The following is a 15741-nucleotide window of genomic DNA, read 5'->3' as shown; positions in this document are numbered from 1 at the left end:
TAGTACACTTTCCTTTTAAAGTGTGATCCCATTTTTTCCTCTACCAATTCTCTCTATTTACCATTCACACATTCAACTTGAACCCAACAATCCCCCACATAAATAGGGAATAGATACTCTTTGTAAAAAAAATTATGGACAAGTATGTGATCATCAAGCAATGACTGATTGCATCTAGATAAGTGGGTTTCCCTTTGAAATTTCCATAGTTAACATGCATCGGATGCATTCGGTCAATCGGTGGATTTGATATCTTTGAACCATCAAGCTTTAATGTACACCTAGATAACACATGTTACACAACCAACTTTTTACCATTTATGGTACTCACGATTTTATTCGTTTCAGCCATGAACACATCTCAGTTTTATGAGATCTTAGAGAATAGGCCTTTACTAAGATTCTCCTTGAAGTGGCTTCTACTTCACCCTCACATAGGTTATTTCTAAATGTCCAATCCTATAGATTAAACTATTTGGTCACATCTGTCAAGTTTAGATAACCATTAAAAGACTTTACACCATAAGTTTTATCTTTGTTTACTAAACATTGTCTACATCATGAGACTGGGTTAGGTATATTGACAATGTTGAACCTATCAGACACAACTTTGTTTGATCTTCTTGAACCTAGCTCTTAGGATCTCCAGTCTGCAAGGTAGAGTTACCGCCATGCTGACTATTCCTAGGTCATAAACCCATTTCCTTGGATGTTATCTCAACTCTCTCTCTAGATAGGCCTTTTATAAGTGGATCTAACATATTATCCTTTGACTTCACATAGTCAACAGTGATAATTCAACTACAGAGAAGTTCTCTAATGGTATTATATCTTCATCTTATGTGATGATATTTACCATTGTACATCATGCTCCATGCCCTACCAATTGCCACTTGACTATCACATTGTATACATACTGGTGCCAAAGGTTTGGGCAAATAAGGAATAAATTCTAAGAAATTTCAAAGCCATTCTTCTTCTTTACCGGCTTTATCTAGTATGATAAACTCAGATGAAATTATACAGCAAGCTATCTATGTTTGTTCAAACGATTTCAAAAAGACTTCTCCTCCACCTATAGTAAATATATACTTTATTCAATCCAATGATCCAATTTTCATCACTATATCCTTCAAGCACCGCAGGATATTTATTATCATGCAAGTATAGTCTTGAGTGTACTTAAGATAACCCAAAACTCTTTCCATTACCATCCAATTAATTTTATTGGGATTACTCGTGTACTGGCTCAACTTACTAATAGTACATGCTATGTCTGGCCGTGTACAATTCATTATATATATTAACCATCTCAACATTCTTGCGTAGTCCAACTGTGATTCATATTTCACCTTCATTCTTTTGAAGAGCATAGCTCACGTCCAATGGATTCTTGGCAATACCGAATTTCAAATACTTGAACTTGTCAAGTGCTTTTTCAATGTAATGAGACTGCAACAATGCCAACCCTTGTGGAATTTTATGGATTCTCATTCCTAATATCATATCTGCAACTTCAAGTCCTTTCATATCAAACCTATAATCAAACATTCATTTCATAGAATGTATGTCAGAAACTCTACTAATGGTCAATATATCATCCACATACAAGCAAACAATGACCTTGTTATTTGGAGTGTCTTTAACGTAAACACATTTATCACATTTATTTATCTTAAACTCGTTTGCCAACATGGTTTGGTCAAACTCTGCATACCACTATTTAGATTCTTATTTTAGTCCATAAAGTGACTTACCAAGTGTACAGACCTTTTTTTCTTTACCTGGAACCACAAAACTCTCAGGTTGTTCTATGTAAATGTCTTTCTTCAATTCTCTATTTAGGAATGTTTATTTCACATCCATTTGATGGATTTCAAGATCATATACCATATCCAAGTCAATTAATATCTGAATTGATGTTATCCTCATTATAGGCAAGTATTTATCAAAGTAATCAAGGCCTTCCTTCTGTTTAAAGCCTTTTACTACTAGCCTTCCTTTGTATTTGTCAATAGTACAATCCGCTTTCATTTTCCTTTTAAAGATCCATTTAGAACCTAAAGGTTTATTTCCTAGAGAAAGATCAATCAAATCCCATGAATGGTTGCTCAAGATTGATTCAATCTCAATATTGACTACCTCTCTAAAAGAATGAGTCTGAAGATGACATTGTTTCTTTAATTATTTGAGGCTCATTTTCTAAGACAAATGTTACAAAATTCCAAATGAAGTTGACGTTCCTTGACGTGTACTATGTCTTGGATTTTCATCATTATGTACATCCTCACTTGGTTTGTCTTGATGTCATTTAGACCCTTCACTAGACTATTCATGTCTCATTTTGTATGGATAAATAAGTTCAAAGAACTTAGGATTATCTAATTCAATTATTGTATTTTCATTGATATCCGGATGTTTGGTTTTATGAACCAAAAATTGACATGCTTTACTAATTTTAGCATATCCTAGAACACAAATTCAACTATATTAGGTCTTATTTTTACCCTTTTAGTCATAAGAACTTGGACTTTCACTAGACACCCCCATACTTTGAAATATTTCAAGTTGGGTTACGTTCTTTTCCATTTTTTATATAGAATTGATTGTGTCTTACTATGGGTCACTCTATTGAGTATTCAGTTAGTTGTAAGGACAGCTTCCCCCCATAAGTTTTTCGATAAACCTAAACTTATTAGTAAAGACATTCATTATTTCCTTTAAGGTTTGGTTTTTCCATTCCACAATTCCATTAGATTGAGGTGAATATGGGGTCATAGTTTAATGGACAATTCCATTCTCTACACATATTTCCACAAAGGGAGATTCAGATTCTCATCCCCTATCACTTCTTATCATTTTGATACTTTTGTCTAACTGATTTTAAACTTCTTTTTTATATTGCCTAAATACATCTATTGCTTTATCCTAAATATTTAGCAAAAAGACTTAATAGTACCTAGTGCAATTATTAATAAAAGTTATAAAATACTTTTTCCTATCATGATATAGTGTTGACTTCATATTACAACTATCAATGTGTATTAAGTCTAAGGGATTTGAATTTCTTTCAACGAACTTATACGAATGGTTGGCATACTTTGATTGCACACACGTTTGGCTTTTTGATTTATTTCACTCAAAGTTTGGCAAAACTTCTAAGTTAATCAATTTTCATAGAGTTTTGTAATTAATATGTCCTAATCATTCATGCAAGAAGAAACAAAACTTTTATTGATTTCAACTGTTATTACATTCATTTTGAATAAGACCTCGGTGAGGTAGCCTTTTCCAACATAAACTTCTCCTTTGCTAAGTACAATCTTTTCATGAACAAATACACATTTGAATTTATTTTTATCAAGAATTGATACAGAAATCAAGTTCTTCCTTAACTCCGATACATACAGGACATTATTTAGAGTCAACGTTTTGCCTGATGTCATTTTCAAGCAAACTTTTCCTGTTCCTTCAACTTTCGCAGTTGTGGAGTTTGCCATATAGATCTTATCTTTGCCTTGAGCTGGAGAAAATATAGCATTCAACTTATTATTTGCACAAACATGGTAGGTGGCACTCTAATCCATCCACCATTCTTGAAGATTTCCCACTAAGTTACATTCAAAAAACATGGCATACAGATCGTCCATTTCATTCTTGGATTCAGCCATATTTTCTAGGTTCTTTTTTTTGCCTTTCTTTAAGGCATGACAATCTGTTGACTTGTGGCCAATATTTCAATAATTAAAGGATTTTTCCTTGAATTTCTTCTTAGGTTGATTGCTTTCTTGTCCAGCTTTCTTTCACTTTTTTGAGTTGTTGTGGTCGTCTTCTACAATATTTGCTCCACTCATTGCAAAATTTCCTTTTGACCTCCTTTCTGCGGATTTGTTGTCTTCTTTAATGTGCAGACTTACTATGAGATCTTCGACTGTCATCCCCTTTCATTTATGTTTCAAGTAGTTCTTAAAGTCCTTCGTGGCAACTTCCCTATTATTACAGCAACTAGAAATTTCTCGTTCACAACCAAACCTATAATAAAGTTCATGTGAATATTAAGAATATTTTTAACATGTTTAAATAAGGTATTCACCAAATTCATACCTTTCGCAAGGAGATCGCAAATGATAAATTGCAGTTCTTGAACTTGATATACAATAGACTTGTTGTTAATCATTTTATACTTAAGGAATCTTGCAACAAAGAAATTCTTGGTTCCAGCATCCTCAGTATTGTATTTTCTTTCCAATGTACCTCATAAGTCTTTTGTTGTCTTTATTCCACTATACACGTTGTAGAGGTTGTCTTGGTGGCCACTTAGAATGTAATTCCTACATAGGAAATCAGAATATTTCCACGCCTCCATAATAATAAATCGCTCCTGGTTTAAAGTTTCTTGGATCAATTCTGGAGCTTCTTCAGATGTAAACCTTTGAAGACACAAGGTTGTATGGTAGAAGAACATGTTCTATTTCCACCTTTTAAAATCAATACCCATGAATTTTCTGGGTTTCTCTTTTGGTGCCATTTTCCGCTATAAGAACCTGCAAAATTTTTAAGCTTAAATCTATCCTTTAAGCTTGTCTAGAGGATCCCATACTTAGAGAATTCTTGCTAAGTTCTCAGACTTAGTTTATTTTTGTCCTTCAAAAGTTGGAAATCTTATTTTTCCACCTTAATGTCCTTTAATGATCTGTATTTTTGTTAATTCATGATCAGAGAGGTCAATAGGTATTGTGTTTTATGTGTTCCTTATGTTTTAAATGTGTTATTATATGTGGAAAAACTTGTTAGTAGCATACAAAAGTTATTCCCGAATAAGTTTTGGATTTTTCAAACCTCATTTAGACCACTTTAAATATCACAAAATAGTGGACTAATGCCATCCTGACATGCTACATCGCCTATCATATTGGTTAACATCATGGCCCAATGCATTGGGTATTGCATCGATGCATCGACGCACCGTGTTGCCAATCGCATCGATGTCCAATTTTTAGTCATTTAATGTTCGTATTTTTAAGGGCAAAAGGGTCAATTTTCAACCCCTATATAAGCCTATAACACGATATTCAACCCTTATTTCACCAAAAAATTATTGTTACTCTCAAACACTCTCAAGAACAAGTCTAGTGTTTTCATAGGAGCTTCAAATACAAGAGATTCTACTGTTAGTTTTAAAGAATTTTCCATCCAAGGTATGTCAAGTGTTCATTTATGGATTTTTTTTATCCATGAAGCCCAAGAATCTAATGTTAAATTATGAATTATGATGTTTATGTTGTGGATTGATTATGTTCATGTAGTTATTGTTGTAGGATTCCCAAGTTGGAATCTTTATGTGTTGTTCATGAAACTACGCTAGTATGTGGATTGAAATTTATGAAATTGAGTTGAACTAGGGAATCATGTGGTATTAATTCGATATGATGCCTAAGCCTTAAGTTATGCATACTAGGTGTTCGATAAAATGCCTAAGAGAATAATACTTGTGCATTATGACTCAACAGAACCTAAATGATGAATTCATGTCACCATAATGTTCAAAATGACTCCCATGCTATTGTTATGCCTTGTAATAGATTGATGTAATGCTCATGAGATTAGGCTTAGGGAATTATCACATGTTTATATGCATTCTTATTCATGTGAAAGCTTGTCGTATGCAAATACTTCATGAAAATCCCCAATGATAGTACTATGAATTATTGACCATGGTTATGTGTTCAAGAAGTATCATGTCTTGTCAGTTTTATGCTATCAAGTCCTGGGGGTACTTGTACCCGACAACTTAGTTGTGTGCCTAGAGCCAATATCGATTTCATGATAAATCTCAGTCACGCACGATTAGTAGTATTCTCAGTCAGTTTTAGAACTTAGTAAAATTCAGTCAGTTACAATACTCAAGAAAACTCAGTAATCTCAGTCAATTATCATATCTGAATAGTATTTCATCAGTTAATGGAACTTAATAAACTCAGTCCAGTTCAGTTCAGTTAATTTTGTTCAGTGTCTATTTATATGGGAGTAGGATTCAGTATCGAGTGAGCCCAGGGATGGAACTCACATGTTAGTAGAGGTTGTGATTCTTAGAAGCAATCCTTGCTCTCCAGAACTACGTATCCAGTATAGGTTGAGACATCAAACCTGCTAGTTGAGGGTAGATGAGGTAGCTTAACCTGTTATATGAGGGTCCCACCATTCCCCTTAGAGTACTTGTTAGATAAGGGATTTCTCGCAGCTTGTCCTTACCAATGGTGCGATATTGACACCCTTCCAACTGGGGTTACAGGTTGGACCCCAAATCTATTTAGAAAAAAAAGGTATGTCGGTTAGATGAATTCTCCCACAACTTCAGTTACAAAATCAGAACTGTCAGATAAAGTCACCCAGTTTCAGTAATAAAACTCAGCTAGTTCTACAGAACCCAGGACTATCATATTTAGTCACCCAGCTTATTTTAGAACTCATTTAGCTCTATCAGAACCTAGATTATCAGACACAGTTTCCTAGTATTAGTTATATCAGTTATTTCAGTTATCAGTAACTCAATAGTTGGTATTACTCACGAATCCAGTTACAGTTACACATCATGTATGTATTCTCACGATTATGTTATACAGTCAGTTATCATTATTCATGCATATGAACCCTTTTCATTCATTGTACCTCACTTTCATACCAGTACATTCAATCGTACTGATGCATTTATGCTAAGGTGTTTTTATACCATGGGTTCAGAAGCACGAGCTTTAGAGCATCAGTAGCATTCCAGTTTTAGTATTCAAAGTCAGTAGTAAGTTCTCATCATTCGAGAATAGTGTGATTTGATTATTTTATATCTTTAGTACATAGTTATTTTAGCAGTTGAAGTTAGTTGGGGATCTGTCCCATCAACTCCTTGGTTAGACAGTCTAGAGGCTTTCAGACTATAGCATGTTTACAGTTATTCCAGTTGTTTTGGTAATGATGTATCACATTTCTAAATGTTATGTTTTATCATATATTTGAACCTTATGGCCTTTCATCCTATTATTCCACATTTTTACATCATATTATGCAGTTCTTAGTTATAGATATCAGTCATGGGTTTGCTTGTGGTCCTTCGTGGTCATGAGCACTGTGTAGCATTTCGGGTACTAGATTTGAGGTGTTACAAACTTAGTATTAAAGCCTAAGGTTCAATAGTGTCCTAGGAAATCTAAAATCCGCATCTAGTAGAGTTTTGTACATTGGTATGTTGTGCGCCACATTTATGTACAGGAGGCTATAAGATGTTTTAGGAATAGTTTCCTTTCTTTCAGTATTCATGTCATGTCAGTGAGCATGAGCTTAATTTTAACTCTCAATCTAATTCATTTCACCCTTTCTTCTATAGAACATGCCTTCTAAGAAAAGAAATGGGAATTAGTCAGCCCTTCAACCCATCCAAGTTGATCCCTTGGACGAATATGTTTCTCATGTAGAGTTCAGATTTGCATTCAGTACTCTTGCTAACTCAGTTGTTGCCCAAAATGAATGACCAACTATCGTTCTGGCCAACCCAGTGGCCAACATAACAGAAGCCAAGATTTGGGATTTCACCCTAGTGAATCCACCATCCTTTCTTGGGTCTAAGTCAGATGAGGACCCTTAGGAATTTTTTGATCAGGTTCAGAAGATTATAGATATCATAGGGGTGTCAACTGTTAGAGTGATAAGCTAGTTGCATATCAGTTGCAAGATATGGATCACATATGGTTCAAATAGTGGAAAGTAGAAAGGGCTGGTGACGCAGGGCCTATACACTGGGAGGAGTTTTCCACTGCTTTTCTTGATAGATTATTTCCCCTAGAGCTGAGGGAAGCTAAGGTGCTAGAATTTATCAACCTCAAGCAGGGCAACATAACAGTGAAAGAGTATTCTTTTAAGTTTACTCAACTAGCTAGATATGCTCCTTATGTACTGGCAGACAGCAGGGATAAGATGAGTAAGTTTTCTTTTAGGGTGAATGATAGTGTAGTCAATGAGTGCAGATCTGCAATATTGATTAGTGAGATGGACATAGCCAGGATTATGATCCATTCTCAACAGATAGAAGAGTAAAATATTAAGATGAGAGAGAAGCAGAATAAGAGAGCAAAGACAAGTAGTTTTAATTTTGCTCAGCCTAAGTCAGAGGGTGGAATTCATTCTCATTTCTTCTTAAGGTCATCTGTTCCAACTCCTTTCTTAGCCAGTGCTCTAGTGATAAAATTCAGAGATGGCAATAGAGATAGGGTTCCAGGCTCTAACTCTTAGGGAAGTGTTAGCAGTACCCGAACCTATCCTCTTTGTTAGATATATGGCAAGCACCATTAGGGTACTTGTAGAGCTGGCAGTGATGTTTGCTTTGGATGTGGCAAGCTATGCCACAAAGCTAGAGATTGTCCTCAGCTAAGTCCTCAGGATCAGTGTAATCATTTCTCAGCTCAGTTCGGTCTCCCGAATCAACAGGGTGCCACTTCCAGTACTACTAGCAGGCAACGCCCAAATAGACTCTACGCTCTTCAATCCCAATAGGATTAGAAAAATTCTCCTGATGTGGTTAATGGTATGTTACATATCTTTCATTTGAATGTTTATGCTTTTCTAGATCTAGGATCTTCTTTGTCTTTTGTTACTCCTTATATAGAGTTGATTTTGGAGTCAGTCCCAAAATTCTAGCAGAATCCTTCTCGGTATCTACCCCAGTGGGTGAAACCATTATAGCCCAACAAGTATACAGGAACTGTCCGATTATGGTATCTCTTAAGGTCACTTCAACAGACTTAGTCGAATTAGAGATGACTGATTTTGATGTCATTTGGGGCATGGATTGGCTTCATTCCTGCTATGCCATAGTCGACTGCAGAAATAGAATTGTCCAATTTCAGTTTCCAAATAAATCTATCCTAGAGTGGAGAGGTAGTACTTCAGTTTTCATAGGTTATCTTGTTTCCTACCTTCAAGTATAGAAAATGATATCTAAGGGATGTGTCTATCATCTTGTTTGAGTTAAAGACTCTAGTTCCAAAACTCCTATTTTTGAATCAGTCCCAGTAGTGAATTAATATTTTGACGTCTTTCTCGAAGATCTTCTATGAATTCCTCCCAAAAGGGAAATAGACTTTGATATTGATCTTCTTCCAGATACTCAGCCTATATCTATTTTGCCATACAAAATGGCACTAGTAGAACTTAGAGAATTAAAATAACAATTGAAGGATCTCTTAGATAAGGGATTCATCAGACCCAGTGTGTCCCCGTGGGGCGCACCAGTCTTATTCATGCGAAAAAAGATGGTTCTCTCAGAATATACATTAATTACCATCAACTCAATAAAGTCACGGTCAAGAACAAGTATCCACTTTCTAGAATTGATGACTTGGTTGACCAACTTCAGGGTGCCAACTATTTCTCCAAGATAGATCTCAGATCAGGCTATCATCAGCTCAGAGTCAGAGAATGTGACATTCCGAAAACTACCTTTCGTACTCGGTATGGTCACTTTAAATTCTTAGTTATGTCCTTTGGTCTTACCAATGCCCCAGCAGCTTTCATGGACTTGATGAATCGTGTGTTCAAGTAGTACTTGGACATATTCATCATAGTCTTCATAGATGACATCCTTATTTAATCCCATAGTGAGCGTGATCATGCAGACCATATCAGAATAGTATTGCAGACTCTCAAAAATTATTAGTTGTTCACCAAATTCAGTAAGTGCAAATTTTGACTAAGGTCAATGCATTCGTTGGTCCTATCATTTCTGGTGATGGCATTAGAGTTGATCCTCAAAAGATCAAAGCAGTAAAAAACTAGCCTCGCCCTGTATCTCTATTAGATATCAAGAGCTTATTGGGTTTGGCTGGCTATTACAGACGATTTGTTGAGGGATTTTCTTCTATTGCATCCCCTATGACTAGATTGACTCACAAGAAAGTCAAGTTTAGTGGTTAGATCCTTTTGAGAAGAGTTTTCAGGAGTTAAAGACTCGACTTACCTCAACTCTAATTTTGGCTCTTCCAGATGGTACAGATGTGTTCATAGTGTATTGTGATGCATCCAGAGTAGGTTTTGGTTGTTTCCTCATACAGCATGGTAAGGTCATAGCCTACGCCTCCAAATATCTTAAACCCCATAAGAAGAATTATCCTACTCATGATCTTGAGTTAGCAGCCGTAATTTTTGACTTAAGGATTTAGAGGCATTACTTGTACGGTGTTCATATAGATATGTTCATAGATCATAAGAGCCTTCAGTATGCTCCATAAAAGGCCAATATAGTAGTCGATAACCTTAGTAGACTGCATATGGATAGTATTGCTCATGTTGAGGACAGTAAGAAGAAGTTAGCTCAGGAAGTCCATCAGTTTGCAAGACTAGGTATCCACTTAGTCGATTCAAAAGAAGGTAGTATATGGGTTCAGAATAGTTCAGAATCATCTCTAGTTTTCAAGGTGAAAGAAAAATAGAATAGAGCTCCCAGTCTAATCAAGTTGAAAGATCAATCAAAGATTAGAAAGTAGAGGTTTTCTCCCAAGGGGGATATGGTGTTTTACGTTGTCAGGGATATTTTTATAGTCTAGGTATAGCTGACTTGAGGCAGTGAATTCTCATAGAAGTGCATGGTGAGCACTACTTTATTAATCCAAGGGCCACTAAGATGTACCGTAACATGCAGGAGATCTATTGGTAGAGTGGGATGAAGAGAGATATTGCAGAGTTTCTGGATAAGTGCTCTACATATTAGCAAATTAAGATAGAGCATCAGAAGCCTAGTGGGTCCATGCAGAAGTTCAGTATTCCTACTTAGAAATAGGAAGAAGTGAACATGGACTTTGTGATACGTTTACCTCGTACTCGTCGCCAGCATCATTTAGTATGGGTCATTGTAGATAGGATGACCAAATCTGCTCATTTCCTTCTAATCCATACCTCTTATTCAGCTGAGTATTATGCCAAAATTTATATTAAGGAGATGGTAAGATTACACGGTGTTCTATTATCTATTATTTTAGATAGAGGTATCTAGTTTACCTCTCACTTCTGGAAAGCATTCCAAAAGGGTCTTGGTACCTAAGTTCATCTCAGTACACTCTTTCATCCTAGATAGATGGTTAAGCAGAAAGGACCATTTAGACTTTAAAAGATATGTTGCGAGCATGTGCAATTGATTTCAAGGGTAGTTGGGATGATCACTTACCTTTGATTGAGTTTTCATACAACAACAACTATCATTCCAGTATTTAAATGGCTTCATTCAAAGCTTTCTATGGTAGGAGATACAGATCTCTAATCGATTGGTTCGAAGTTAGTGAGGCCTCAATTATAGGGCCTGACTTAGTATTCGATGCCTTAAAAAAAGTCTAGTTGATCAGAGAAAGACTTTGGGCTGCTCAGAGCTGACAGAAGTTTTATGTAGATATGTGCAGAAAGGATCTCGAGTTAAGATTAGTGACTATGTTTACCTAAAGATCTCTCCCATGAAAGGAGTGAAGAGATTCAACAAGAAGGGAAACATCATTCCCCAATATATCAATCCCTTTAAAATTCTCAGTAATTTTGGCAAGGTAGCTTATGAGCTCGAATTGCCTTTAGATCTAGCTTTGATTTATCCAGTTTTTTATGTCTCCTTGCTTAAGAAGTGCATAGGTGACCCAGAAATTGTAGTCCCTGTTGAAGGCATAGATATTCAGAACAGTCTTTCATATGAGAAAATTCCAATGAAATTCTTGACTACCAAATTCGTAGACCGAGTAACAAAGAAGTCCCTCTAGTCAAAGTTCTTTGGCAAAATCAGTCCATTGAAGGAGCTACTTGGGAAGTAGAAGCATATATGCGGATTAAGTATCCTGACTTCTTTTTCGCTAACTCAAACTCGGCCCAAGGTAATAGTTTTTCTTAAGCTTGCTCATTTATCATGTTCAGTTTCATTACCAACTTGGTATTCAGTTTCATGATCAGAATTCTATTATAAACTTGGTATCAAATACCGTTGCATATTCAGTCATATGTCCATGCATCATGCCAGTCACATATTCATGCTTCAGATATGCATCCTCATTATGAGAAATTCAGCTTATCAGAAAACTCAGTCATGCATTCATGAATCAATTACGCATGTATCAGATATGCATATTCAGTATGATATCCTCAATTTATCAGTTATGTCATTCATGAAATCATGTTTCAATTACTCTTGTTCTATATATACTTTAGTTTATATTTTCCCCATCTCAATCAGTCTCATTCGAGGATGAATGTTCTCTAGGGGAGATATTGTAAGACCCCACAAAATTTCTAAGCTTAAATCAGTCCTTTAAGCTTGTCTAGGGGGTCCCATAATTAGAAAAAGCTAGCTAAGTTCTCAGACTTAGTTTATTTTTGGCCTTTAAAAGTTGGCGATCTCATTTTTTCCACCTTAATGTCCTTTAATGATCCATATTTTTGCTAATTCATGATCAGAGAGGTCAATAGGTGCTCTCGGATAAGTTTTACATTATTCGAACCTCGTTTAGACCATGTTTGGTGTCCCAAAATAGTGGACCAATGCGATCTTAGGGCATCGCATCACCTATCTCATTGGTTAACATTGTTGCAGGGACTGCCAGAGAAACTACTAAGGATCACGTCGATGTCTAATTTTTAGTCATTAAATGTCAGTATTTTTAAGGGCAAAAGGGTCAATTTCCCACCCCTATATAAGCCTATAACATAAGATTCAGCCCTTATTTTACCAAAATATTGTTGTTACTCTCAAATACTCTCAAGAACAAGTCTAGGGTTTTCATAGGAGCTTCAAATTCAAGAGATTCTACCATTAGTTTTCAAGAATTTTCTATCAAGGATATGTCTAGTGTTCATTCATGAATTCCTTTCATCCATTAAGCCCAAGAATCCAATTTTAAATTATGAATTATGATGTTTATGTTGTGTATTGATTATGTTCATGTCGTTATTGTTGTAGAATTCCCAAGTTGGAATCTTTATATGTTGTTCATGAAATTACGCTAGTATGTGGGTTGAAATTTATGAAATTGAGTTGAATTAGGGAATCATGTGGTATTAATTTGATATCATACCTAAGCCTTAAGTTATGCACACTAGGTGTTTGATAAAATGCCTAAGAGAATAATATTTGTGCATTATAACTCAACAGAACCTAAATGATGAATTCATGTTACAATTATGTTCAAAATGACTCCCATGCTATTGTATGCCTTGTAATAGACCGATGCAATTCTCATGAGATTAGGCTTAGGGAATTATGACATATTTATATGCATTCTTATTCATGTGAAAGCTTGACGTATGCAAATACTTCATGAAAATCCCCAATGATAGTCCTATGAATTATTGACCATGGTTATGTGTTCAAGAAGTATCATGTCTTGTCAGTTTCATGCTATCGAGTCCTGTGGGTACTTGTACCCGACAACTTAGCTGTGTGTCTATAGCCAGCGTCGGTTTCATGATAAATCTCAGTCATGCCATGATTAGTAGTATTCTCAGTTAGTTTCAAAGCTCAGTAGAATTCAGTCAGTTACATGACTCAGGAAAACTCAGTAATCTCAGTTAGTTATTAAATCTCAATAGTATTCCATCGGTTAATGAAACTCAATAAACATAGTCCAGTTCAGTTTAGTTAATCATAATCAATGTCTATTCAGATGGGAGTAGGATTCAGCATCGAGTGAACCCAAGAATGGGAACTCACCTTTTAGTAGAGGGTGTGATTCTTAGAGCAATCCTTGCGCTCCAGAACTACGTAGGCAGCACAGGTTGAGACATCAAACCTTCTAGTTGAGGGTAGATGAGGTGTCTTAACCTGTTCTATGAGGGTCCTACCATTCTCCTTAGAGTACCTGTTAGATGAGAGATTTCTCATAGCTTGTCCTTACCTATGGTGCGGTATTGACACCCTTCCAACTGGGGTTACAGGTTGGATCCTAAATCTATTTAGAAAAGGGGGAATGTCGATTAGATGCATTCTCCCATAGTTTCAGTTACAAAATCAAGACTCTCAGATACAGTCACCCAATTTTAGTGATAGAACTCAGATAGTTCTACAGAACCCAGGACTGTCAGATTTAGTCACTTAGCTCAATACGAAACTCAGCTAGTTCTATCAGAACCTAGACTGTCAGACACAGTTTCCCAGTAACAGTTATATCAGTTATATCTATTATCAGTAACCCATGTTATCAGTATTTAGACTCAGTAGTCAGTATTACTAACGAATCCAGTTATAGTTACACACTCATGTATTTATTCTCATGATCATGTTATACAGTCAGTTAGCATTGTTCATGCATATGAACCCTTTGTATTCAGCCTACCTCACTTGCATACCAGTATATTTAATCGTACTAACGCATTTACGCAATGGTGTTTTTATACCATAGGTTCAGAAGCATGAGCTCCAGAGCATCAGTAGTATTCTAGTTTCAGTAGTGAGTCCTCATCATTTGAGGATGTTATGATTTGCTTATTTCATATCTTTAGTACTTAGTTATTTTAGTTGTTGGAGTAAGTTGGGGACATGTCCCATCAATTCCTTATTCAGACAGTCTAGAGGCTTTCAGACTATAGCATGTTCACAATAATTTTAGTTGTTTTGGTAATGATGTACCGCATTTCCAAATGTTATGTTTTATCAAATAGTTGAATCTTATGGCCTTTCAGCCTTTAATTCTGCATTTTTACATCATATTATGCAGTGCTCAGTTACAAATATTAGTCATGGGTTTTCTTGTGGTCCTTTGGGATCATGAGCACTGTGTAGCATTTTGGGTACCAGATTCCGGGCGTTACTCCTGGGGAAAACACGTATGACTAGTTGTAGCAACATTCATTGATTCCATATTTGTCCTAGCATCATTTACATAATCTTCTGTAGTCATTTTTTCTATCACAAAAAGACAGTCAACTTTAGTATAAAAATATACTAATTACAAGTTTGTAGCAACTTGTAAACGCTACTTGTTTCTAGTTTAAAGATGAAGTTTTTATGTCTTCCCATCATTAACCGAATGACCTTTAACTAATGATGAAGTTTTTATTTCTTCAAATCATTTGTTAAGTTCAAACAGAGTAGAAAGCATAAAGCTTTAATCTCCAAAAACCAAACAATACAGATTACAAAAGTTAATTCCTTAAGATTGTTGTTTTGGGTACACAATATGTATGTATACAATAAACTTCAACACAAGTTCAAAATTATTTCAAGAATCTAAACACCTTCAAGACAAGTTCGACATGAACTATCAAAGAAGTTTGTTATAGTTAAGAAAAAAGATAAAACATAAATAAAGCCAAGTCCTCTAAATTCATGAAGAGACCTTAAGGAATTAATTCTCCTCAAGTACCGAGGTTACAAAATTTTTTCTTCTAGGATAAAATGGCTTACAATCTGACAGTATTGGCATCTTAAACTATCGATGTAAGACCCCACAAATTTTCCTAGTCATTAAAACTCTTTAAAGCATGTCAAGAAAAGCACCAACACTTAGAAAATTTTGGCTAAGTGTTAAGACTTAGTCTATTTTAGCCTTCAAAAGTTGGCATTCTTATTTTGTGACCTTTACGTCCATAAAGGTTTGATATTTAAGTTAATCCATGCTCAAGAATGTCAATAGGGGTTCCCAGACGAGTTTTGGATTTTTTGGACCTCGTTTAGACCAAGTTCAAGTGCCCAAAATAGTAGACCAATGCGATCTTGGCGCGCCGCATCGCCTA

Source organism: Capsicum annuum, chromosome 12 (genome assembly GCF_002878395.1).
Source record: "Capsicum annuum cultivar UCD-10X-F1 chromosome 12, UCD10Xv1.1, whole genome shotgun sequence".
Taxonomy (NCBI): Eukaryota; Viridiplantae; Streptophyta; class Magnoliopsida; order Solanales; family Solanaceae; genus Capsicum; species Capsicum annuum.
The sequence above is the reverse complement of the archived record's forward strand: the minus strand, read 5'-3'. Positions refer to the sequence as shown.